At 34.7% G+C, this 27,404-nt stretch overlaps 1 long non-coding RNA gene across 1 annotated transcript; it reads right to left on the bottom strand.

Annotated features, from left to right (window-relative positions):
- Window positions 1–6,897: 6,897 nt before the first annotated feature.
- LOC129929014 (uncharacterized) lies at window positions 6,898–14,952 on the bottom strand. The gene is made up of 2 exons (XR_008780453.1): window positions 12,590–14,952; window positions 6,898–7,360 (listed from the first exon to the last, which is right to left on the bottom strand). It is a non-coding gene; the product is annotated as an uncharacterized LOC129929014 (long non-coding RNA).
- Window positions 14,953–27,404: the final 12,452 nt, after the last annotated feature.

The following is a 27,404-nucleotide window of genomic DNA, read 5'->3' as shown; positions in this document are numbered from 1 at the left end:
TTGTATTACATGACTCAATGTCAAAAGTCATTCTTGAAGGTGCAGTAGAGGGAGCATAAAGAAAAGGTCATCCAAAGAAAACTTGTCTATATAATATAAAAGAATGGACTGGCCTCTCTCTTGACATCCTACTAAGAACAGCAGCTGACTGGTAAAAGTGTTACGCCAAATGTCACGACACCTATAAGACAAAAGTCAAGGGAGACAGGAAACACGAAACATTATTTCAAAAGTTTAAAAGATTGCAATTTGGAAAAACAACACTTTTCAATATTTCTCTTGAAAGGATAATGGAAGATGCTCTTGGCGACTACAAAGATAGTGTGAGCTTTCAAGAAGACGAATGACTAATTGACTAGATGATCGAGAGAAATGAAGATACTGAAAGCATTGGATGAAGAAGAATATTTTACTTGCAATTAGCTGAATTGATGTTTCCAATATATCGGACTTATCTTCTCAGATGAAGGATCTAGTTCTCAACTACTGGTCAGAATTGCACAGTCCACAGCAGCACTTGCACAACTCAAAACAATCTGGAAAGACAAGGCATAGCCCTAGACACCTAGACACAAAAATCAGATTGATGTGCTCCTATGTCATGGCAACATTCTTTAATGCTAGCAAATCTTGGTCGTTGACTGCAGAACTAGCGAGGAAGATCATAGCAATGGAATTTAGATGCTTCTGAAAGATCCTAGATATATACATAGATGGCATTATCAAAAAAAGGAAACTAAAACGCTAAAAACACTTAACATGGTCTTCAGGACTCAGCAATACATTCCTTCAGAGAACAGAACCAGGAAGAAGAAAAAGAGGTAGAAAGGGAGAGCGATTGGAAGACAAAAGAAAAAAATGGTCGCGCTACTAAACAGTGGATATCTTGAGCTGGTCATTGATATATTTTTTTATATTTTCTTTTTTATTAATATTAATATTAACATCTTACAGACACTGGCGGATCCAGAACTTTTGAGTGGGGGGGGGGGGGCGATTTTTTTCCAAACCCTATCCCTAATGCCCAGTAAACCCTAACCCTATGCATAAACGTGCGTATATATATATATATATTTAAATATATATATATATATATATATATAGAGAGAGAGAGAGATAATATATAGATAGATAAATAGATATAGATAGATATATATAGATAGATATGAGAATTTTTCAAAAGCAGCATTTCTCAACCTTCGGTGAAAAACAAAACAACTGGGGCAGCGCTATAAGGTTCTCTTGTGGGGTTTTCTTGCTTTTTTCATTGCGGAAAAGTATTCTCCTGATATTTACAGCTCATTATTTATCAATAGAGTTCGGGGCGAAGCCCCGCCGCCAAAAGCGTTTTCTTGCATTCTTCACTATAGAAAAGCATTCGCCTGACATCTACAACTCATTATTTATCAATGGAGTTCGGGGCGAAGCCCCGACGCCAAAAGTGTTTTCTTGCATCCTTCACTGTAGAAACGCATTTTCCTGACATCTACAACTCATTATTTATCAATGGAGTTCGGGGCGAAGCCCCGACGCCAAAAGCGTTTTCTTGCATCCTTCACTGTAGAAACGCATTCTCCTGACATCTAAAACCCATTATTCATCAATGGAGTTCGGGGCGAAGCCCCGCCGCCAAAAGCGTTTTCTTGCTTTCTTTATTGCAGTAACTCATTCTCCTGACATCTACAGCTCATTATTCATCAATGGAGTATGGGGGGGAAGCCCCGCCCCCAAAAGAGTTTTTTTGCATTCTTCACTGTAGAAACGTATTTTCCTGACCTAAAACTAATTATTCATACTATTAAAAAATTACCTTTTGAATAATGTTGTACTTGAAAAATATTCTAATATGAATTTATAGGCCCTTAATACATTGCAAAAAATCCGATTTGTTCCTTGAAAAGATAAGATACCCCACATATTTAGATTTTGGCTTTGAGGATCTCCGCCGAAAAAAAAATATTTGATAAATAATATTCAATAAAATCAAAGTATAAATTGTGAGTTATAGTCCCAAATTTATTTAACTAGAAAAATATCAGATTGAGTAAAGGTTAGAAAAAGGCGACTATGAATACGTCATTTGGGTTTAGAACTCATCTCAATCGTGACTCTTATACTGAAAAATTTCGTTTGAATTCTAATTTTTTGAATGCAAAGTCTTTCTTAAAATAGTTATGATAAATTCATGTGAAATTACATAAACTCTGTCTGGAAATGGGAGGGGCGGTAGAGTGAAAACGATTAATCCTCGCTCCTTTAATAATTTCTGCTAAAGATTGCATTTGGCATTAAAGAATAGGGGTGTGGCGACTCGATATAAGAATTTAATTTATAAAATATATAAATTATATTAGTGACAGATATTTTTGTTTTGTAATTTCCTAACTGTAATACAAAAAGAAAAAGTATTGGTTTGTCCGATGGGGGAATGGCGATTGCATGAATCGCCCCTCCCACCAGGTACAACCCTTTTTCATTTAAATTTTACTAATGATAAAATTTGAGATTATAGTGTGGTACGACATAATATACAATGAGTTCACATATCAATATGTAGTTTATATTATATAGATATTCAACTAATTTTGTTCACAAACTATGATTCTCCATAAAAATAGGACCGCCCCCCCCCCCACTCAGAGGGCTAGAGTGGGGAGGACAGTACATGCAATTTCCCCCTACCCCCAACCTCACCGAAACGCCCAAGATACAAGAAGGCGAGCGACATAACATAAATCTATATATTAATTCAACTAATTTTGTTCACAAACTATGATTTCTCCATTAAAGTAGGACCGCCCCCCCTCAAAGGGTTTAGGTGGGAAGGGCAGTAGAGATAAATTGGCAAACAGGGAACGACATAATACAAAGATCGGTTAAAATATCAGTAACAAGTTTTAATCACATAGATATTTAATTGATTCTGTTAGCAAGCTGTGATTTCTACAAAGAAATTGGACCGCCCCCCCCACTCGAAAGTTTATAGGGGGGGGGGGCGGGATTGATACCATCGCCCCCTCCCGACCCCACCAAATAGGCCAACATACTAGAGAGGGGGGGGCGAAATAATCTGAAAATAGGTTGAAATATAAATAATTAGTATATATTATTAACATAAGTAATGAATTCGTATACAAATTGTGTGAATTCTATGCTAAAATTCGGAGGGGGGGTCGGCCGAGTGGGGGGGAGCGATCGCTCCTACCGCGCCCCCCCCCCCCCTGGATCCGCCAGTGCTTACAGATCAATTTGTTTCATATCTGGACAGTTGCCGAAGAGATATTGAAAATTTGCAATCAGACAAAGGTTTGTTTGTATGAAAGTGTTTACGAATTTTCTGCATTCAACATGTCTATAATAGTTGTAATAAATTATTTGTTCGCATTACTAAAAAACACATTTTAAAAAGTAATTTTGTAACTTCTTTAACTAGATTTTTTTTTAAATTTAGTGAATTTATAAAATTATTTGTATACTTTACAGTTTTAAATTACCGTAACATTCTAAGGCAGTAACGATTATTACCAAAATGAATCTAGTTTCAATCTTAAACGTGAACTATATCTTGATGAATCGCGCAACTTGCCTATAAAATACTTTTCTTATTGTTAATAAATAGATGTCACTAATTCATTCGTTTTCTATGATGGAAAGGTGCTGTTTTTCTCTTTACAATTAGATCTTAATTTATATTTTTAAAATGTTTTAATTTGTGATAAATTCCTTGATACCTGGCAAAAATCTGCTAGAGAGAAATCAGAAAACATCGAGACATTTCATTGTTGTTTTGTTTTGTTAAAAAAATGGACACAAATTGAGATTTTTAACTATTTTGATATATAAAGTCTAAGTGAATTAGAAAAAATTTACAGTTTAAAAATTATTTGCTCATTTTGTTTTAGTTCAATTAAGCACAGACCTTCTGGATCGTGAGGTTCAACTTGAGACCATGACAAGAGAAAAAGTTGAGTTACTATTGAAAATGTTGTTTTCACCAAACTTATATCAACTCACTTTGTCTTTCTGTCGGTCTGGTAAAAAGTGTGTTCACATTATTTGTTCGATACAAGTTTAAAGTGAACAATTATTTCTTGTAAGTGACAAAATACACATTTGTATTTAAAAAACATTAACCAATTAGTTATTTAACTATTGGTAATTAATTATTTTGTTCGGTATCGAAAACAAGTGGTAGTATATGTTGAATTAGTTCCCTTTATATTTGTTGTAGAGAATTAGATAACAATAATAATAGATAATTATAACGCCTTCTGTTATCCAAATCTTTTCGCTGGCCCAGTGGTTAGTGCATTGATCTGAGAGGGCTTGAGACCTTGAGTTAAAATTAAAGTCATACAGTTTTTGTTTTTTCGTTAAATGCATTTATGTGACCTAGTGACCTAGATACATTTATGGTTTGCACCCTCCCCTCCTATTTTCCAAACTGGTCCAGGATCATATAGAGTATTGTGAAAACTTAAGCGTGACGTTGCTCTAATCAAAAACTTTAAAAAAAAAAATATTTCTAATCGCACGAATTTATTATGTTAGTCTAGAGCTATTACACATTTAATTACATGGCTGATCAAAACTAATTGATGCAATTACACATATTATAAGCTTTTTTTTAAATATTATTTTGTTTTAATGTTTCTTCCATTTATTTTAAGTAGGCGCCCAAAAGGAAAAGTAAACTTAATGAAGCTTTTTAAAAGTATGCGTTTTGTTTGTCTGGTGAACACTCAGTTGATAATCTTGTTTCAGTGGAGATGAGCTCAAATGTAACTCAAATGTTTGTACATACTAACTTTGTATCGTTGTACAAATAGGAATTAACTTCTAAATAATAAATATGTTTTATTCTTTGAAAGATGAGGTAGATTCAAATTTTCGAAAGAGTTTGGAAGACAAGCAAATGTTGGAAGCTGAAAAATGTTCGAAACATTACTATATACATGTACATGTGATTTATTTTTTGAGTGTGCCATATTTATAATCCTATAATATTTCTAAAATTTACGTAGATGAATTAACAGCATCATTAAAAGCGTTACAGCAGAAAATAAACGAACTATCATCAGATAAAGGTTAGTTTTTATATTTCTTTTTTATTGAATTTATTTTATTTAAATTCATTTTTAGTGTCAAATTTAAATGGTTTTGTGAATACTATTAAAACATATCTTGTACAAAATCTGCAATATTTCTCACACCCAAACAGAAAAACTTATAAATGTGATTATGGTCAATAAAATTAGCTTTTGATGCTTGATGTTAAAAGCTCTAGTGGTTACATTTTTAGATGCAGCTTCTAGATCTTTTCAGAACTTTAAATAATTAAACATAGAAGTAAACGTAAAAATTAAAAAGCTACTTAAATTTATAAAATGAATTTTAAGCTGCACGATAAATTTTGTTGGTCACTGTAGTAGACATTCTTTTTATGACACAGAAACAGAAAAAAAGATAAGATGCGATAGTTTTATTGGTCCAAACAAATGGAAATTTTGTTTGACAACTGTCCACCTCAGAGAACTACAGTAACAATAGCAATATATAGATACAAACACGACAACCATGTACACTCTAAATGAATACACACACACGTTTTATAAAATAAGCTTTTATGTACTTTTTGGTGACGACAGATGACACTGACTTTAAAACACTAAAAAAAGGAATACAATTTTTAAACCTATGTTTAAGCCCCGAGAAAGAGGAGACGACCACTAGGTCCAGAATAGATGTAACATTTGTTTGATGGGTGCAGATTGTCTTTAAGGATCGTTTAGATATTTATAATTCATGTAACATTTGTTTGATGGTTGCAGATTGTCTTTAAGGATCGTTTAGATATTTATAATTCATTTAACATTTGTTTGATGGGTGCAAATTGTCTTTAAGGATAGTTTAGATATTTATAATTCATGAACTTCATAGTAGCTGTGTTTGATATACGATGCCTTTTTATTATTATATATTTTTTTATTTCAACGATGTCTTTGTGCCAGTAAATTTCTACCAAACCAGCAAGTTATGGCAAAGTCAACTAGAAGGGACATGTTTGATTTCTAAAATAAAAAGTTTAAATTATGTATTTTTTAAATTTTAATTTTTTTTTTTTTGGCTTTCAAAGAAATTTGTTAAAAAGTCTTTTAAATGTTAATATATGTGCATTATTTGCAGAAAAGATACAATTGAATGTGATAATATTACAGATAGATAACAGAGAATTGAAGAAAGAAAGAGGTATTTTTTTAAATGATAAGCACTTAAATGTAAATTAATTGTGTAAGAGATATTTTATTCTAGTTGAACATTAAAAAATATACTTTTCTTAACTAGTTCATTATGAAACAAATGCTTTTAACAAATTAATACTCAACTGATAACATTTTACACATGCGCACTGGATTAGTAATTGACATCCTAATGTAAAAGTTTTCTTAATTAACTAATAATGTATCAATTAGAGACTTAACGAGTTTAGGCTGAAAGAAAGATGTGAGTCTTGGGGATAAGAAACAAACGCTGCGCATTCTTTGTCTCTAACTTTATAAACAAAAATAGTGACTAATGTTTCTTAGTACTAGATGCTATAAACAATTCTTACATTTTGGTATTAACTCATTTGTCTGAAGAACAAAATACATTTTTTTATTTTAGCTTGAATCGGCTATTTCCAAATAATTAATCCATCCACTGTATCTACATGTTGGGATGTTGCTTGTTCAGACTGTCCTGAAGTCAACTATGGATGACTGTTGGATTTCAACCAATTACTCTGCAAGCGTCTGGGTGTAATTGTTCGGGTGTATTCCGTGTAGTTGACCAACAAGTCAGATAAACAAACAAACATCGGTTTTAACTAGTGAAGAGATGTAGTCAACACTGATGAACAACTTCACATATATTTATTCTAATAAAAGGCCACAGTAGAAGTCTCTGTCACTAAACACGTCGTTACCCTGGAGTATTCTATCGCTAACTGATTTTCCGGTCTCTAACCCAACATATCCCAAACGTCACTAGTCCCGTTCAATATGCGTCTTCTATGGTGCGTCGCTAAATAACTAAACTATATAAATAAGGTGTCTAACAGATTCCTCCCCCCCTTGAAAAAAAAAAATGTCAATATTTTTCCACTACTGTCAAGTCTTACAAGGGCTTTTCAATTTAAGGGGAAGACAACAAACATAAAATCTTGACATCTTCATCTTGACTTGACAGTTCCTCATATTCATGTCAATGTTCATAACATTCCAGAATCATCTTCATTAGTACACAGTTCATCATGAAAGAAAATGTGGCATCTTATGGGCACGTCATACACTCACAAATGTTCTTCACTGGCAGTAATCTGATAAAATACAATATTTCAAAAACAATTATAGACTTTATTTCCTTACTACCCTTTTATACGCTTTTGTCCATTTTTCTTTTATACTCACCCTTTTCCATAGAACTAACTTTCGTCAATGATATATGAAATGATTCACACACAAAAATATCCATACTTACTTTCAAATGCTTAACATCAAATTTAGTTATCTCCCTTTTCCATAACATATAAATTGTGCTAATATATTAATATATATTACATAATCAATATAATCATAATTTATTTACAAAATTATTTTATTTCAATGTCATTCTAGACAATAGATCAGCTACAATATTCACAGATCCACAAATAGCTTTCACTTCAAATTTATATTCCTGTAGTGCTAAGAACCATCTATAAACACGACTGTTTTTCATGCTCTTTTCCTGTATATACTGAATAGGTTTATGAACAGTTAATAGTATGAATTTCCTTCCTATTAGATAACTCTCTAGCTTAGTAATTACCCATATTACAGCTAAGGCTTCTCGTTCAATGACACTATATTTTTTCTCTGCCTCTGATAATTTTCTACTTACATATAATATAGGATGTAAGTTATCATAGTTCTGCATTAGACAACCACCAATGGCACTACTAGATGCATCAGTTGTGACATAAAATATTTTGTCCTTATCGGGTAGTCTTAATATTAATTCATGACTAAAAACATCTTTAATTCTGTCAATAGCTTTCACACATTCCTCATTACAGACTACTTTTTGAGGTTTTCCTTTTTTAAGTAAGTCATTTAATGGATTCACTATTTCTGCTAAATTCTTTATAAACTTTCTGTAATAATTTACTATTCCTAATATGCTTTTAATTTGTCTTTTTGTTGTAGGTATTTCAATTATTTCCTCCAATCCTATTTCTACTTTTTCTGCCTGAATTGTAAGTCCACTTTCTTTTATTATTTTGAACACTTCTTTTACATCTACCAAATGTTCCTCCCAACTATTATTAAAAATACATATGTCATCCAAATAACAAATAACATTTTCTTTGTTTCCAATTATCATGTTCATCATTCTATTAAATGTGGCAGGTGCATTTACTAATCCAAAACTCATATAATTCCATTGAAAAATACCATATGGTGTTACAAATGCTGTGTAAGGTTTTGCATTTTCTGTTAAAGGTATTTGCCAATAACCTTTAGTTAAATCCAATTTAGTAAAAAATTTTGCTCCATTTAATTTATGTAAAATATCCTCTATATTTGGCATTGGATATGGGTCAAATTCTGTGATGTTGTTAAGTTTCCTATAATCAATACAAAACCGTATATCTCCATTCTTCTTTTTGGCTATCACAATTGGTGAAGCATAAAGAGATGTTGATGGTTCAATTATACCTGATTCTAGTAAATTGTCTATTTCTTTCTTTACTTTGTCTTGTAAATGTAGCGGTATTCTATATGGCTTAAGCTTGATAGGTTTTGGGTCTGTTACTTTAATGTCATGTTTAATAATATTTGTTTTTCCTGGTATGCTGGAAAAAATTTCTTTGTATTCCTGTATTATTCTAGTTATATCTTTTGACTTTTCCTTAGTTAAATTATTAAGATTAATCTTTTGCCAAGTTTGATTCTCTTTTGTTTCTATTACAGGTATTTCCTTAATATCATTTTCATTGTGATTTTCATTTGTTATTATCATCAAGCATTCTTCTCTTTTTGAAAATTTATTTTCTATTTCCTCCTGAATGTTTTGTATCAACTCATCTTCTCTATCATGATACAGTTTCAAATTATTTATGTGATATGTTTTAATTTTGCCATTTATTTCAATTTGATAATTCACATCACTAATTTGTTTTATCACCTTAAATGGACCTTTCCATTGTTTACCAATTTTATTTTTCAGGTCATTTATTAATATTAATACATTGTTTCCTACTTTTAGTGTTTTCAATTGTCTTTTCTTATTTAGATTCTCATGAGCACTTTGTTTGTATTTTTTATTGTTGTTATTTGCTTGAGTCCATATTTCTTTCAATTCTCTTGTGATTGTTGTTTCACTGTCCTTATTTAATTTATTCTCATTGTCTATTAGATTTTCTTTAAAAACATCTAATTCATCTCTAGGTTTTCTTCCATGTATTATTTCATATGGTGAAAATTGTGTTGCTTCATGGATGTTGTTTCTATGAGCAAATAGTACATAGTTAATGTACTGATCCCACTTGTTCTGATTATTCTGAATTATTTTTGTTAGTGATCTTTTTAATGAACCACCATACCGTTCACATAAACCGTTACTCTCTGGGTGGTAAACCAAAGAGTATATGTGTTGTATATTATATTGTTTAGTCCATTTCTTAAATTGTTCTGACTTAAACTGAGATCCCTGATCACTCAATATAATTTTAGGTATACCATGTCTTGTAATTACTTTTTGAGTTATGGCATTAATGATATTTTCTGCACTTGTATTTGATAATGGGATTGCTTCTGGGTATCTACTAAACATGTCTATTACTGTTAGAATGTATTTATTATTATTTTCAGTTTGAATTAATGGACCTATTAAATCAATAGATACTTTCTGAAATGGTTCTGTAGGTTCATCCATTTCTTGAATGGGTGCTTTATTCACTAAGCTTTTGTTAGATCTCTTTTGACATATGTCACATGAGTTTATGTATTTCTTGATTGTTGCTTTCATTTTGGGCCAAAATACTTGTTTTGACAAATTTCTATAACATTTCTTTACTCCCCTATGTGCTGCTAAATTATTATCATGTGTCATGATTAAAACATCTTTCCAATATTTCTGTGGTAAGACAAGTTGTTTTATTTTTTTGTTATCATTACTTGTTTGTCTAAACAATATTTTATTCTCTATACAAAATTTTTCCATTGAATTATTATTGTTTTTATCTGATATTCTTGAATATATTTTCCCAATAATATTGTCATTCATTTGTTCTAATGCAAATGTGGGTGTTGTTTCTTTTTCACTTTGAGATATTTGTGTTTCAAGACTATTTTGTGTTTCATTTTCTATCTCTCTTTCCTTAACATCTGTATTTTCTATTTGTATTACATTACTGGTTTCTTTTTCTTTATCCTTACTTATTACATTTATTGTATTTTCCTGTTTCTCATCTTGTTTATCCATTGATCTTGTTATTACCATACTTGTTATATTTTGTGTTTCTATGTTTTCATGATTTTCTCTTATGTTTTTGTATTTGTTTTGCCAGTCTTCTAATTCTTTTCTTGAACATTCTTTAACTCCTTTTATGTTTCCTACTAACATATCATATCTCATTTCTGGTATTGCAATGCCATCACAATAACCAGTGAAAAATGGAGTTTCAATGTATACCCTTATAGCTTTAAATTCCCTTACAGTGCCATCTGCTATTTCTACTTTCTTAGTAAACCCTTTATACCAATGAGGTTTGACAAATTTAGTTTTTACTGCCAAAGTGTTACAACCTGAATCCCTGATTAATTCCACCGGAATTCTAACTACAAACCCTGGGTACACTGCAAAATTGTTCCTATTTCCTTCCATGAAATATACCCTATCTGTACCTTTATTTTTGTATTCCCTACTGTAACTCCTATTTCTATAATTTCCCCTGTCATTCCTATCTCTACTCCTATATCTACTGTTATTTTGTTCAGTGTATCTATTTCTACTTCCAGACCTACTATTCCCTCTTCTACAGTTAGCTGCTATATGACCTTTTCCTTGACATTTAAAACAGGTTATTTCACTATATTTTCTATTTCCACTATTTGATCTGCTTCTATTTCTACTTCTATCAACATTTTCTTTGGTGTATCCTATTAAATCTACTTTGCTCTTATCCCTATCAGAAAATGGTTTATTTGGATAGGCATTTTTGTATACTCTCATTATCTCTGTTATTTCATCTATAGTTTTTGGGTTTCTTTCTCTAATAAAAGATTGTAATTGAGGATCACATTTATTTACAAAGTTGTCCACTAGAATAAAAATTTTTAATCCTTCATAAGAGTTTATCACTTTTTCTAATTTTACCCACTTATTGAAAAAATCCTTTTCCATATTAATAGTAGTTTGGGGTTCTATTCCTAATGATGGTATATTGTCAAAGTATTTCTTTCTGAAAGTTGTAGCATTATGACCATAGGCATTCAATAACTCTCTTTTCAAAACCTGATAGCTATCATCAATATGATGGTCATGATTTTGGCATATTGTTAGAGCTTGACCATGAACAAATTCTATCAGTATTTCAGACCATTCTTCTTCTGGCATATTAAATGTAGACATTTTTGCCTCATATCTTTTCAGAAAATCACCAATGTAATCCTTCTGTTCATCAAAACTTTGTATCTTTCTCTTTAGCCATGTTTGCGAATTAGAGTTGTCTCTTTGTGTGGTAATATTATTTGAGTTATTTGTGTTATTTCTTTGTTCAGTTTGAGCTCTGGCTTGTGCTGCAATTCAATCTCATCTTCTCCATTTTAGCTTCATGTTCTCTAATTTTTTCTCTCTCTTTGTCTTGCCTTTCTATCTCTTCTTTCTGTCTCTCTATCTCTTGTCTTTTTTCTTCTTTCTGTCTCTCCATTTCTTCCCTCATAACTTGCTGTACATAAGCTGCTAAGTCCTTTCCTTTTAACTCCATGGCCTTTCCATCCTGCATAGCTGCTGCCTTAACCTCCTTAAGGTCCACATATGATGATGTAGCCATTGTGTTTTATATTTTATATATATTTTTACTTAGCCTATATTGGTTATAGCTATACTTTAAACTTATTTTATATTTAAGTTTTTACACACTTTTATACAAGTTTTAAGTGTTATGTCTCTATCTATAGATTTAGTAAATGTGTAGATCTAGTCTGAGTTATATTCAAATCTGTATATTAGGTCTAGTATCACACAAATTTAAATCTAGTATATTATAGTATATATAATAGTACCATTTAGATCTATAGTTATCAAGAGCACTATGACTATTAGATCTAGTATGAATAACTATGATCAATTTTAAAATTTGATGTGACTGAAGTGTCTATAGAGTACTCAGTAGACTCTAAGACTGTCTAGAGTCTAGATCTAGATATAGATCTAGAGTAGATAAGATAGATTTCTTAGATCCAATCGAGAAATTATGGTTCTATTTAACCATATGAAACAAATATGTTTATACAATGTCAAATATATCTTCAACAAGATATATATATCTAGATTGTACTACCTTCATTCATCTTTCAATTAATAATAATATTCCCAAATTAGAGTCTAGATCAGTGGTTCCCAAACTTTTTTGTCTCGTAGACCCCTTGCCATGTTTTCTGCTTTTCGGTAGACCCCCTGCTTAACTTATATTGCATTTTTTTTTTGCAATTTTTTAAAAAACTAATTTCTAATTTTAGTGAGTTGAAGAGTGAAAATGCAATTTAAAGCTACAAATTAAGTATTAAATAATAACAAATTTTTATTGATTAAATTCAAATGAAATGTAAACCAATTAAATTAGCAATTAATATGTATTGCTAGAATCATCAAACACACTGGAAATGTTTATTTACCCAGGCTTATCATCTGTTCCTACTGATGTCATGTTTCATATATTCTATGAAGAAGACATACCAACATTAAATATTAATTCATTTATTTGTATTAAGAATCAGTGTAAAAGTTTTCGCAAAGAGTTTCTCGTGTATTTCTTGATCTTTCACGTGTCCGCGTAACCTTTTTTACTAAAGGAGAAGGGTGAAGGTGAGTAACTGGCGCCTTAGCCAGTAGGCTTCAAGCAGGAAGGGCTCATTAGCCACATAGCAGAAGGAAAAATGAATTCAAAACGCTGCTGCCTTGCAACTATACCGAAACATGGGAAAGCTGTCGTGGGTTCATCATCATCATCATTCCTTTGAGTTCCTCATGGAACATAGGGCCTCGACAAAAACACGTCACTCTCCACGGTCTCTTGCTAGTTTTTTTTAATGGTTTCCCAGCTCTTCCCGGTCTTCTCTGCTTCTTCTAGTACACTGCGTCACCATGTTCTTTTTGGTCTTCCTCTGCGTCTTGTTCCCTGGGGGATTCCACTCTAAGGCCTGCCTAGCTCTGTTGCTGGTATCTTTTCTAAGGGTGTGACCAATCTATCTCCACTTCCTCTCTAAGATCTGCACTTCTATATTTTTTTGTCCACTCATCTCCCACAGTTTGGTGTTTTCTACTTTGTCGTACCAGTGTATTTTTAGGATATTTCTCAGGCATCTGTTGATGAAGGTCTGTACTTTTTTATTGTCCCCTCCGTAATTCTCCATGTTTCAGAACCATACAGTAGGACAGCCTTGACATTAGAGTTAAAGATTCATAGTTTAGTCTTGTTTGAGATGTGAGGAGATTTCCAGGTTGGTTTTAGCTGTGTAAATGTCTGACGCGCTAGATTTATACGGCGTTTAATGTCTTCATCTGTTCCACCTCATATACTGACTACACTCCCAAGGTATATAAAATTTTCTACTTGGTCTATTGTCTGAGAATCCAGTACGTGGGTTAACCTGAGGAAAAATAAGGAGCTGGCGACCCTTAGGCAGTCTGCAGCACACAGCGCTACACCCTGTCACAGCCTGTGACGCCACTGATCCCAACCTATATATATTTCCTTTGCAAAGAATCACATAAGAAGCTTTTAATTTGATAACTCTTGCCACCGATGTGTCATAGAACTGTTGCTTAAAGAAATTATTTTAATAATATCAGATTTAGGTGTGTGTAAAACAGTTTTCACAACTACAACGGCTGGTAAAATCCATGTTTTACCAATAGTGTTTTCCGTATTTTGCTATAAGTTAATAGATATTGTAAGACACTCACAAACCAACATCTTCTCTATATGATGTTGAAGAGAGATTGTATGGGTCTATTCAGAACTTTATCTTTGAGGGTTAGAAAATTTTTCAAATCTTTATCTATTTTGTCAGGGTGACATTGTCTCAGATGATCCTACAGCGTAATAGTTTCGTATCAATATAAAAAAAAGTCACTTAGGCAACCGCTTGTTTGACAAGGAAGGAATGAATCCCAGTTTTAAATAACCAACACTGGACAGTGTACATTTCTTGTTGTTAAACATTTGTTACATGTAGACAAAATGAAGCTTTTTAAATACGTATTGAGACTAAATACTACAATTCTTTGGTTTGATTAGCAGGATAAATATTTAAAGGATTTACCAAGGTACACATCACATATTTGTCTACAAAATAATTACATTAAATGAATGTAAAAATTAAAGTCACGATCTGCTTAAATGAAATCTATTACCGTAGACCCCCGTGGACATCTCATAGACCCCCAATTTTTATTTTCACTTTCGTAGACCCCCTGGAAGTCTTCGTAGACCCCTGGGGGTCTATATAGACCACTTTGGGAATCACTGGTCTAGATGATTAAATGTACCAAAGAGATGTACAACAATTTGTAGATCTAAATTTAGCCAGACGACAGTGTTTGACTACATAGCCAGTTTCGGCATTATTCTCATGGCAAAATCATATTTCATTTTAACCGCTCAAACTAAAATGTATTTTAGTCTGATTCACAATAAAAGAATCCTACCTGTACTTTCTATCATTAAGTGAAAAAAATACAGATCTAATTAAATTAATAAAAATAGATAATTTAAAATAATATACACAAATGAAATAATTAAATGAGACTATCGCTATGGGTTGGGATATGACAATATGGCACACATTGATAACGTCACGAAGTAACCAAGCAACAACGGATATGACGTTTACACAAACAAAACAATCACAATCGTAAACGTATAATATAGCTTTTCATCTAAATTATGTCTTCTACCCCGAACGGGTTTTAAGGCTTCACCACCACCTGAATTTTACTCAGGCTAACATACCAAATTTAGACAAAATCTATTTCTAAGGGCAATCTAAACATATACTAATAAGAAAAATGGCACTTAGCTTTTGATAAGAAAGATCCCTTTGTTCGGATTCCCGAATATGCTAGATCACAACAAATTCCACTGCCTCTCTTCCAGTTCTGACTCTGTTCTCCGGTGCTACCAGTGGATACAATCCGTGTCGAGTATCCCACGTAATGCCACAGATGTCTTGATATGCCACAGCAAAATGTTTCAGTTCCTTCGACGACTGTTGATGACCGTATGTGTAGTTCCGACGACTTTGTGTACACAGTTACTGACGAATAGGTTAACGGTTCTCCTGGCGATGACTTGATTTGCGTAGACGACTACTGACTAATAACAGTCTCTTGACGGCAACTTGATCTGGACGACTGACGAATAACGAATTTCTTGACGATGACTTGATCTGGGCTGACGAATAACGACTTTGACGATGACTTGATCTGGGCTGACGAATAACGGTTCTCTAAAATAGTTCACTGCTTCTGCTGCTACTCTGGTAGTACGACGAAGTTTGCTGTTATATGCTGCTTCACTAGACCAAAATGTCCAATGTAGACTAGGTGAGACCAAGGTCACCTCCGACGACGTTCCGTTATACGATTAACGGTTTTCAACGAAATTAAGTGGATGTAGCTGTTTCCACGACTTCAATATCAACAAGTCTAGATATGGTCTAGACCAACGAATACTAAATATATCAATGTTCAGCAACGATACCTATAACTTCACTAACCTTCCAAAGGTTAAACACAGTGACCGTTATAAAAGTGGCAAGCAACCGGTTCAATGAGCAAACTGCTCCACAAGAATCTCTCAAAGGGTAAGACGACAGAGCGATTTAGTTAGCTACCAAACTTGTAGTACTCACAATACTTCTGACAGCAGGCAAACTGTCCTTCTCGAAACTGACGAGGTAAAACTTGATACTCGATGTGGCTCCTACGACTGTTTTCTCAAGCGAAGAAAAAATATGTCCAACAGGTTCACTAACGATCTCTCACCCGTTATGAATGAACGGTTTCTCTGGTTGTAGGTCGATTCAGCATATGAAGATCAGGCTTTGATAATATACTGGTTAAGTAGACCAGACGTTGCCATGATTACTGTCCTAACGAAGGTCACCCTGAGTTAACGGCTCGTTGAACGTACGATCAAACAGGCGATGACTGCATGTAGATCTAGAACAAAGTCACTCTGCGATGATGCTGTGTTCAGCCGTACTCCGATGAAACTTTATATCTTCGAGTGCACGACCCTCACCTGAGTAAACGTTCAGCTTCGAGGTCCGGTTCGATGTTCGGCTTCGAGGTTCGGCTTCGAGGTTCGGCCTCACCAGGGGTCGCCACTGTGATGTTGCTTGTTCAGACTGTCCTGAAGTCAACTATGGATGACTTTTGGATTTCAGCCAATTACTCTGCAAGCGTTTGGGTGTAATTGTTCAGGTGTATTCCGTGTAGTTGACCAACAAGTCAGATAAACAAACAAACATCGGTTTTAACTAGTGAAGAGATGTAGTCAACACTGATGAACAACTTCACATATATTTATTCTAATAAAAGGCCACAGTAGAAGTCTCTGTCACTAAACACGTCGTTACCCTGGAGTATTCTATCGCTAACTGATTTTCCGGTCTCTAACCCAACATATCCCAAACGTCACTAGTCCCGTTCAATATGCGTCTTCTATGGTGCGTCGCTAAATAACTAAACTATATAAATAAGGTGTCTAACAATGTATTTGAAAAAAAAAACAGTTAAAAAATTTTAAATTCTTTTTTTTTCTATGCTGTAAATAGAATTTATTTTGTGTGTAGATCTATTGAGGAATGTAAAAGAAAATTTGCGACTTCAACTTTCTACTCAAAATGGTTTGTAAAAATTCAATTATTTTTTTAATTTATTTATTCTTTAAATATTATTTTAAAAAAAATAGTTTCCATGTTGTCGGCAGTTGAAGTATACATTTTTTGTTGTTGTTACGTTGGCTAAAATATTGTTTAAATCCCATTATTCAAATTGAAAATGACGCTAATAAAAGATTTATAGCATCGTTTCTTTGTTGTTATTAATGTACAATAATTCTATATGTTATATATATATATAATTTGATGTAATCAGCGTGTAGAATACATGTTTATAACTTTCAGCTTGTCTGGAGAAAACAAGTAAAAACAAAACATACTTTTTAATAAACTAGCTTTTTTAAAGGAATAGATCCGCACATTTATAGCCATATGTCTTAATTTTAGCAAGAATTATCCCATCGTTCCTAAATACAACAAAATTAATTAATTATCACTTATTAATTTGATCCGAAAGTGGAAACTGGGAGAAAGAACTTGACCAGGATTCCCCCCAGACTGACAGACAGACTGACATAATTGATCTTAAACCGCAGATTATATAAGCAGCGTTTAAAAAATGGTTTAGTCCATTGAATCGCTTCTGAACGTATTCATTTATACGAGGCTTCCGATGGTTCAATTGGCCTCACAACAAGTCACGTGTGATTAGTTGGGAATCACAGTTACTTAAAGATTTAAAGAAAAAAAAACTATATACCATCATACTTACCTTACCTTCATTGACTGAAAAGAAATAGTATGCATTAAGAGTAATGTAGTTTGAAATTCTACCATTGAGACATTTCCATTGACAGAATTGTTGACTTCGTTTAAGGACAGAATGGAACAAGAAACTCAAGCAAATAGACTCAGAGAACAAGTTTTTTTTTTATATTTTATCAATTACAATCAATAAAGTTTAGCACATGTTTGTTTCAAAGCTAAACATTTATTTCATCGCTTAATATTTGTTACACCTGTAAATATTTCTTTCACCTACAAACATTTGATTCACATCTAACCATTTCTTTTACTACCTTTTTTCCAATTCAATAATTCAGCAAAAGACTAATATACTTTTACAACTCACCCAGAACAGGTGATTCCATTTTGTCTTGGGGATTATTCGTAATTAGGTGTAACCTGGCTTAATTTCCACCTAAAATCGTCATTAAATTGCAATGTTTCAATCAAACTTTTTATTTCCCTCCCACTGTGACTACCACACTGTGACTACAACACTGTGACTACAACACTATAACTACCACACATTGACTACCACACAGTGACTACCACAATGTGTCTGCCACACTGTGACTTTCACACTGTGACTACCACACAGTGACTACCACACTGTGACGACTACACTGTGAATACCACACTGTGACTACCACACTGTGACTACCACACTGTGACTACCACACATTGACTACCACAAAGTGACTACCACAATGTGACTTCCAGACTGTGACTACCACACTGTGACTACCACACTGTGACTACCACACAGTGACTACCACACTGTGACTAGTACACTGTTACTACCACACTGCGACTAAAACACTATAACTACCACACATTGACTACCACACAGTGACTTCCACATTGTGACTACCTCACTGTGACTTTCACACAGTAAGTTCCACACTGTGACTACCACACTCTGACTACCACACTCTGACTACCACACTGTGACTACCACACTGAAACTACAACACAGCTACTACCACACAGTGACTACCACACTGTGACGACTACACTGTAACTACCACACTGTGACTACCACACATTGACTACCACACAGTGACTTCCACACTGTGACTACCACACTGTGACTACCACACTGTGACTACCACACAGTGACTACCACACTGTGACTACTACACTGTTACTACCACACTGCGACTAAAATATTATAACTACCACACATTGACTACCACACAGTGACTTCCACATTGTGACTACCTCACTGTGACTTTCACACAGTGAGTTCCACACTGTGACTACCACACTCTGACTACCACACTCTGACTACCACACTGTGACTACCACACTTAAACTACAACACAGCTACTACCACTTTGACTACCATACTGTGACTACCACACAGTGACAACTACACTGTGACTACCACACTGTGACTACCACACTGTGACTGCCACGCTGTAACTATCACACAGCTACTACCACACTGTGACTACCACACAGCTACTACCACACTGTGACTACCACACAGCTACTACCACACTGTGACTACCACCCTGTGACTACCACACTGTGACTACCAGACTATGACTACCACACTATGACTATCACACTATATCTACCACACTGTGACTACCACACTGTGACTACCACATAGCTACTACCTACTGTGACTACCACACTGTCACTACCACACTGTCACTACCACACTCTGACAAGCACAATGTGACTACCACAATGTGTCTACCACAACGTGACTACCACACTGTAACTACCACACTGTGACTACCACACTGTAACTACCACACTTTGACTACCACACTGTGACTACCACACTGTGACTACCACACTGTCACTACCACACTCTGACAAGCACAATGTGACTACCACAATGTGTCTACCACAACGTGACTACGACACTGTAACTACCACACTGTGACTACCACACTGTGACTACCACACTGTTACTACCACACTGTGACTACCATACTGTGACTACCACACTGTGACTACCACACTGTAACTACCACACTGTGACTACCACACTGTAACTACCACACTGTTACTACCACACTGTGTCTACCATATTGTGACTACCACACTGTGACTACCAGACTGTGACTACCACACTGTAACTACCACACTGTTTCTACCACACTGTGACTACCATACTGTGACTACCACACTGTGACTACCATACTGTGACTACCACACTGTGACTACCAGACTGTGACTACCATACTGTGACTACCACACTGTGACTACCAGACTGTGACTACCATACTGTGACTACCAGACTGTGACTACCATACTGTGACTACCATACTGTGACTACCAGACTGTGACTACCAGACTGTGACTACCAAACTCTGACTATCACACTGTATCTACCACACTGTGACTACCACACTGTGACTACCACACTGTCACTACCACACTCTGACAAGCACAATGTGACTACCACAATGTGTCTACCACAACGTGACTACCACACTGTAACTACCACACTGTTACTACCACACTGTGACTACCATACTGTGACTACCACACTGTGACTATCATACTATGACTACCACACTGTGACTACCACACTGTAACTACCACACTGTTACTACCACACTGTGACTACCATACTGTGACTACCACACTGTGACTATCATACTATGACTACCACACTGTGACTACCACACTGTGACTACCACCTTACTGACTATTTTTGCACTCGATTAGAAGTTTAACTAATCAGTCGCACCACGTTCAGACCTTGTAATCAGATGATGGAAAGTCTATCTGTTTATGTGACCCACGGTTAAAAAGTTTGTCATGTGTCCAGCACAACCCCTTTACGGGTTTTTATAAATAAACGTTAGCTAACACAAGGAAGGGGCCTTACAAAACCCGAATTTAAAAAATCCAAGTCTTAAACGGGATTAGAACCCTAGACTCCTCTGATCAAAATCAAAAGATTTTCTACTCAGCCACCGCGCTCCCATTTTGAGTGAACTTGCTAAATCTCTTCATATCCACCTCAACAATTCCTTATCAGAACGTTGCATGTATTTCAATTGATCTCAAACTTGCCTTTCTCTAGCACTTCTCTGCTTGTGACGTCATAACATCAAACAGCCTTCCATGAGAAAGCCTCATGGCTAGAGACGCTGAGGGTCTCACTTCTGCTGGCCAGCTCAGCCGTCCACCTACTTTAAGTACTAGAAGAGATAGGTTAACAGTCGATATAGCAAGCATGGGCGTAGCCAGAGGGGGGTTCTTGGGGTTCAAACCCCCCCCGAAATGAAATCCCCCCCCCTGCGGGGGGGGGGGGGGAACGGAATTAAGTGACTGATTTTTGCTTTCATTTTGTTTATTTTAGGTGAGATTTTAATAATAATTCATCACTTACCACAGCACAGCCGAGGCAGTTTTGAGTTAAAAACCCTCTACCAGGGGGTTTTGAGTTTAAATCCCCCTACCAGGGGGTTTTGAGATTTAAAAAACCCCTATCAGGGGGTTTTGAGATACAAATCCCTCTACCAGGGGGCGTTGAGTTTAAAACTCCCTACAGGGGGTTTTGAATTTTAAACCCCCTACCAGAGGTTTTTGCAGTTAAATCCCCCTCTTCTAGAAAACAAAACAAAAAAAAAAATGCAAACAACAATCACCAAATTCCAACAGCACAGTTGAGGATGAGGAAGATTTGGATTTTAAAACCCCCTCCAAAATTTATGATAAACCCCATCTTCAATATAAAAAAAGCAAATTACACACTCAAAATTCTATGAGCGTAGTCAAAGGGGTTTTGAGTTTAACCCCCCCCCCCCTCCAGTTGGGGTTTGAAGCAAAAAAGTACCTCTTCAATATAAAAAAAAAAAGCAAATTACACACTATAAAATCTATGAGCGTAGCCAAAGGGGTTTTGAGTTTAAATCCCCCTCCTCCAGATGGCTTTTTCTTTAAAGTTTAAAACCCCTCCAGATGGTTTTGAGTTTAAAATTCCCCTACAGAGCGTTTAGAGTTGAAAACCTCTCTCTTCAATATTTTAAAGCAAACTACAGTCACCAAATTCTAAGATCGTAGCTAAATGGGGTTTTGAATTAAAAACAAAACAAAAAAAAAACTCCAGAGATTTCTTAGTTTAAAACCCCTCAACAGATGATTCGACGAAAAAACTTTCCTTCTCGATATAAAATCTAAAGCGAAATACAGGCATGTAATTCCAAGAGCGTAGTCAAGAAAGGTTACAAATTTCTACCAGTGGCTTGGGCTCCATTAATAAAGTGTGAATAGTCTTCTGCCGAAATTGAAAATCATTAAATGTGTCTCAACAAAGATGGTTAAGACAGATTTTAGGAGTCAGTCATAGAGATCGGGTCTAAATCAAAGAAATCATATGCCGAACTGGGAGTCGAATCCTTAGTAAGGTTGTGACAGAGGTTTTGCGGGACATGTTCTCACACAAAATGAATTACGCAAAATAAGAGTTGCGGAAACAGCTTGCCGAAAATGCGCCGAACGGCGCGAGAGGGTCTAAGTCAGTAAGAATAGCACATTAGGTTTTTGAAATAAAACTTTTTAATAGCAAGATAATGCACTGTAGATACCTCAGAATATGCATTTTGTTGGCTTTCAATGCCAGAAATAGTGCTCGGCGGCGGGGCTTCGCCCCGCGCTGGGGGAGCGCTGCGAACTCCCCCAGACCCCCTTGCTAGCAAGGGCAGGGAGTCTACAATAAACAATAAACGTCTTCCGAAGGGGTCAGAATGTAATAAAGATTAATTATGTACACACACACACACACACACACACACACACACACACACACACACACATATATATATATAATTTTTTTACCGGGGGGGGGTCGGGGGGGGTTCCCCCCCCACAAAACCCTCCCCGAAAAAAAATCCTGGCTACGCCCATGATAGCAAGGACAATGTCTTCTTATAGCACATACAATCTATGATGATAAACACATAGGACAGCCTCTTACAGATGATGACACATTGTCTAAAATATCCGACTTCTTCTATTGAACGTTATCAATTGCTTGTATTGAACTAAATGTCTACAAAGTTTGATATGCGTTAACTCGGGTTTTCCACAAAACATTTTGTGCAGTTTTTGATTGACTCTTTATTTTAGTTATGAAATCAAAATATAAACAAAACATTTTACACACATGTATAAAGCGTTCTTAAAATACTATGACGCAGCATAAATCCATTGTAATATATTAGTGCATCATTAATTTTTTATTTCATTAAGATAGTCTAAAGAAAATGTGAACACAATAAATTATATAATTGACTTTTGTTTTTTAAGAACAAGCTCAGCTAACTCAACTGAACCAGAGAAATACATTTCAAATACAGGTAAATAAACAAAATATTTCTTCGGTATATATATATATAAACCTTGGCTCTAAAGATGAAGTCATGTGTCTTAAATTGTTCATAACTAAGTACATTTGATTGAAATCAGCTTCAATTTTGGAAGAATCATACTTGCATTATAAAATTTTTTGCTATTCTTTTCATTGAAACTAAAATTTTTATAAAAAAAAAAAACAATGTAGAGAAACAGAACATTAGGTTTCGTAAAAATACGAAATAGAAATCAACAATTATAAAGTGAGTTGTGTGATCGAATTTAAAAGTGCCCTTAATTTGAATCATTATCTTTTTTTTTAATGCATTTATATACCTCAACTATCGTTCTTATATATATATATATATATATATATATATATATATATATATATATATATATATATATATATATATATATATATGCATATATATATATATATGCTCAGTGCGCTGTAAGCTACTCCAACAAATTTAGCGAAATAGTTGGGGAGGGCACGTATCTGATAGCTTTGCGTGTTGCTTTTAAGTGATCAGTAAGCGCTGCTCTGTTTTCAAGCAAACTCTATTTCAATTCCTTATTCCAGAATAGTTAGAAAAGTCTTTTAATGATGACGTATTGTCCTGTTTTCTTTTAATTGAAAAATAACGCCAAACGATTTTTTGAAATCGTATTACTTTAACCTTTAAACGATCGAAACAAGCATGATTATTTTTGGTTCATGGATGGATTCGACGGTGGGCCGCCTCTGAGTTATTGTTATAACACAAACTCTCTTTATTGTCTTGTTTAGATTAATAATTTTAAAGATTCATGTCTAATTTTTTTTTTCATTTAAAATCTTAGAGAATATCTTCATTATGTAGGTCGTAAATAGAATGTTCTTGACAACGCCTTTTACCGATAATGTGCGAAATCAATTAATGTGCAGATTACCTTGTTATGTAGCATTGTTAAAGTTGATTGGTTAGTTTAGAATTAGACTTAGGGTTTATGGCTAGGGTTAGAGATGAGTGTTAAGGTCAGACTTATGGATTGGGGTATGGTTAGGGGAAGTGGTAGGGTAGGGATTAGGTGTAGGGATGGGAGTATTACTCTAATCCCTTCTCTATGGTCGTTATTTCATAACACACTGTAGTACCTGTTCAGAGAATTCAATGATAACAATAAAGCTCAATGTGTTTGTCCCTAAAAAGTCACACACAATAGCTCTGCCAATCCCACATAACAGACATACTACATACTTACTTTCACAAAAAAAGTAATACTATTATACTATACTATACTATTTTTTTAAATTTTAGATTCATTTTTAATAGGTAAGGGTTAGCTCTGAGCTGTAAATATCTAAATATATAATTCTCTTCATGGCTCAAGCATTCCTGACACCACCAAGAAATAATGGAAAGATCACTCTTTTATTTCTGCTATTCGGACTACAGTTACCCCACGTGAATTTAGCAACCAAAAAAAAAAAGCGGTGGGGGGGGGGGTGTAGAACAAGTAGTATTCACCCGTCACTAAATAGCAAGGCCGTATTTAACCATTGTGGGTCCCTATGCGAAACGGATTTCGCGGGCCCCAGTTTGGGTAGGAATACGGATTTAAGTGAAAAGTAAGTATTTGTATTAGAAAATAAATTCGTCTTTGCATTTTATTAATTCTATATTTCGTACAAAATTACTTTACCAGCCTTGCGTGTAGCGAATTCATTCAGTAAACATGAAAATTATGATTCCTACATAGATCACGCTTAGTAACAAGTCGGACTAGAGATACCCCACGTAACTATCGAGGCGACAGAAAGCACGGGTCAAAAAAAAAGTGGGGGGGGAGACCAAAAAAATCTTTCTCTTTATACATTCTATACACTTGACTATATTTGTGTGTGTATTTTTTTACACACGTCAATATCTGGTGTCATTAAAATAGTGCAAATCTGTAGCTTTGTTTTGATTTTGATCCTTCGTATTGCATTTCATTTCCTAACCATGGCCAACGCTTCACATATATTTCGTGGAGTCAACAGGGCTTTCAATGTAGTCGAAATTCCTGAATCAGGTAACTGTTTATTTCTATCAGTCGCATAGTTCTGGAAAAATGTCATCGACGAAACTGTTGCTCTCGAACTTCGCAAGATTGCTTTTTTTACTCACGGCAGAACAGTCATACAGTTTGCTCGACAATACGCTGTCTACTTCCGGCGTTTATGGTGGCGAGGATGAAATTGTGGCGATGTCTCAAATACTTCACTCTACTATCACTATTTACTTTCGAGAACGTCCGCATGACCCTTCTCGAGTTTACAATCCGGGTCAACGTATCTCCATATCCCTGCTATTTAGCGGTGGCATTCACTCATCGTACTGGAGTGTAAAACTTTCGCAGCTGCTACCTCACAAATTGCCTGGATATCCCTTACTCCATCAGATTCTAATTTGCGCCCATACAATTCCCTGTTAGATTAGTAGTCTTTGCCATGACAATCAATACAGCACAAAGCCAATATCTTCCAAAACCTGTTTTCAGTCAAGGTCAGTTGTTGGAAAGCGTGGTCAAGAGGCTAAGTACGCTTGAACCTACCTTGGCTGAGCTTACCTATGATGGAGGCTCAAGGTTCGACACCCGACTCGAGCAGAATTGTGTTTACTAAGCGCCTAACGGCAGCATGGAAAACCTCTCCCAGATACCCCTCCACCCAGTGGACCACAAGTGAGATTGGACCATAGCGCTCTGAGCATGCTATAAGTCTGATAAATAAGTAGCACTATATAAAAGCCATAAAATTGTATGTTGCTCTCTCCAGAGTTCCTTCTTTTCCTTCACTCACAGTCTCTTTCAGGAAGTGTCCACCCGTCACTAAATAGCGGCGTATGCTACGCCGTTGGTCAACTAGTTCACTATATTTCTTTACTTTTACATGATCGTTTCCTTTTTTTTTTAGTCTAATGGAGAATTCACACAAAGTATAGTCAAACTACACAAAACTAATTGCAAACCTTCTGATTTGTTTGGCCACCGAAAATATAATTATCTTATATTATAAAAGATGCAATATTATAATGTTTTTTTTTTAATGTTTACAAAACTTTAAGAAATACATCAAGTGAGAGCTAGACGATTAGGCTACTAAAAACCAATAAATGAGTGTCTGTCTTTTTAAACTAAATCAGCTCCACAAAGATTAATTATATTAATGCTTTTTTTTTTCAGCTTCTCCAGAGATTTCGAAATGCTGGATCTAAATACTTTTGTTTATATTATATAATTTTACTAATAATACTATTCGCAACTAATATGTTAGTTTTTCCACTCATTGATAATTATATATTTTTTTTGTAATGACATGCTTATTTAATTGTACTTGCAGCTATATCTTTAAAAAATGTAGAATCTAATTTCCTTTATCAATGTCCAATGAAGTAATTAATCGCATAAAAATAATTGACTATTGTGTTAGTTTTTTTTAAATTGATTTATGTTTTGTTGGGTACAATACATGATTGTTAAAAGTTTCAATTTAATTGGAGAATGGTTATGGGAGAAATGACTTGTTCAGTTTATCAAATGTTTACGGAAAACTACATATTTAGTTGCAAAGGATTAATTTCCACTGTCTGTATAAAACAAAATAATTATTTACCAGTAATTAATTGACTAATCGGTCTGCCAATGGATATTTGTGCAAAGTTTGAACTTGATCCAAAAATGTGTATGAGAGAAATAACATGTACAAACTTTTGACCAGACAGACTAACAGGGTGAGTTAATATTAACTTTTTAAAAAGGAAGAGTGCTTAACTATTTAGAACCTATATATTTGATCGTGGACGACTTTCTTCATTTGACAAAACTTAATGCTGAACTATTACATCAGCTGGAAACTCTATTTAATTTGACGGAGTGAATGTCTCTAACTATTTGCTTCATATGCCTATACGTATAGACATACTTTGTATGTCTTTAATAAAAATAAAAATGGTAATCTTAACAAATAGGTTATATTTATCTATCAATAATTGGAGTAGCCAAGAACGGTTCTTGGGGTTCAACCCCGTCTTCCGAATTGAAATCCCCCCCCCCCCGCCGGCGGGGGGTTGAATTTTATGACTGATCTTTTGCTTTGATTTTGTTTATTTTGGGTAAGATTTTAATGTTAAACCATCACTTGTCCCAGCGCATCAAATAGGCTTTGTG

Source organism: Biomphalaria glabrata, chromosome 11, assembly GCF_947242115.1.
Source record: "Biomphalaria glabrata chromosome 11, xgBioGlab47.1, whole genome shotgun sequence".
Taxonomy (NCBI): Eukaryota; Metazoa; Mollusca; class Gastropoda; family Planorbidae; genus Biomphalaria; species Biomphalaria glabrata.
Note: the sequence above shows the minus strand (reverse complement) of the source record. Positions and strands in the feature narration are given on the sequence as shown.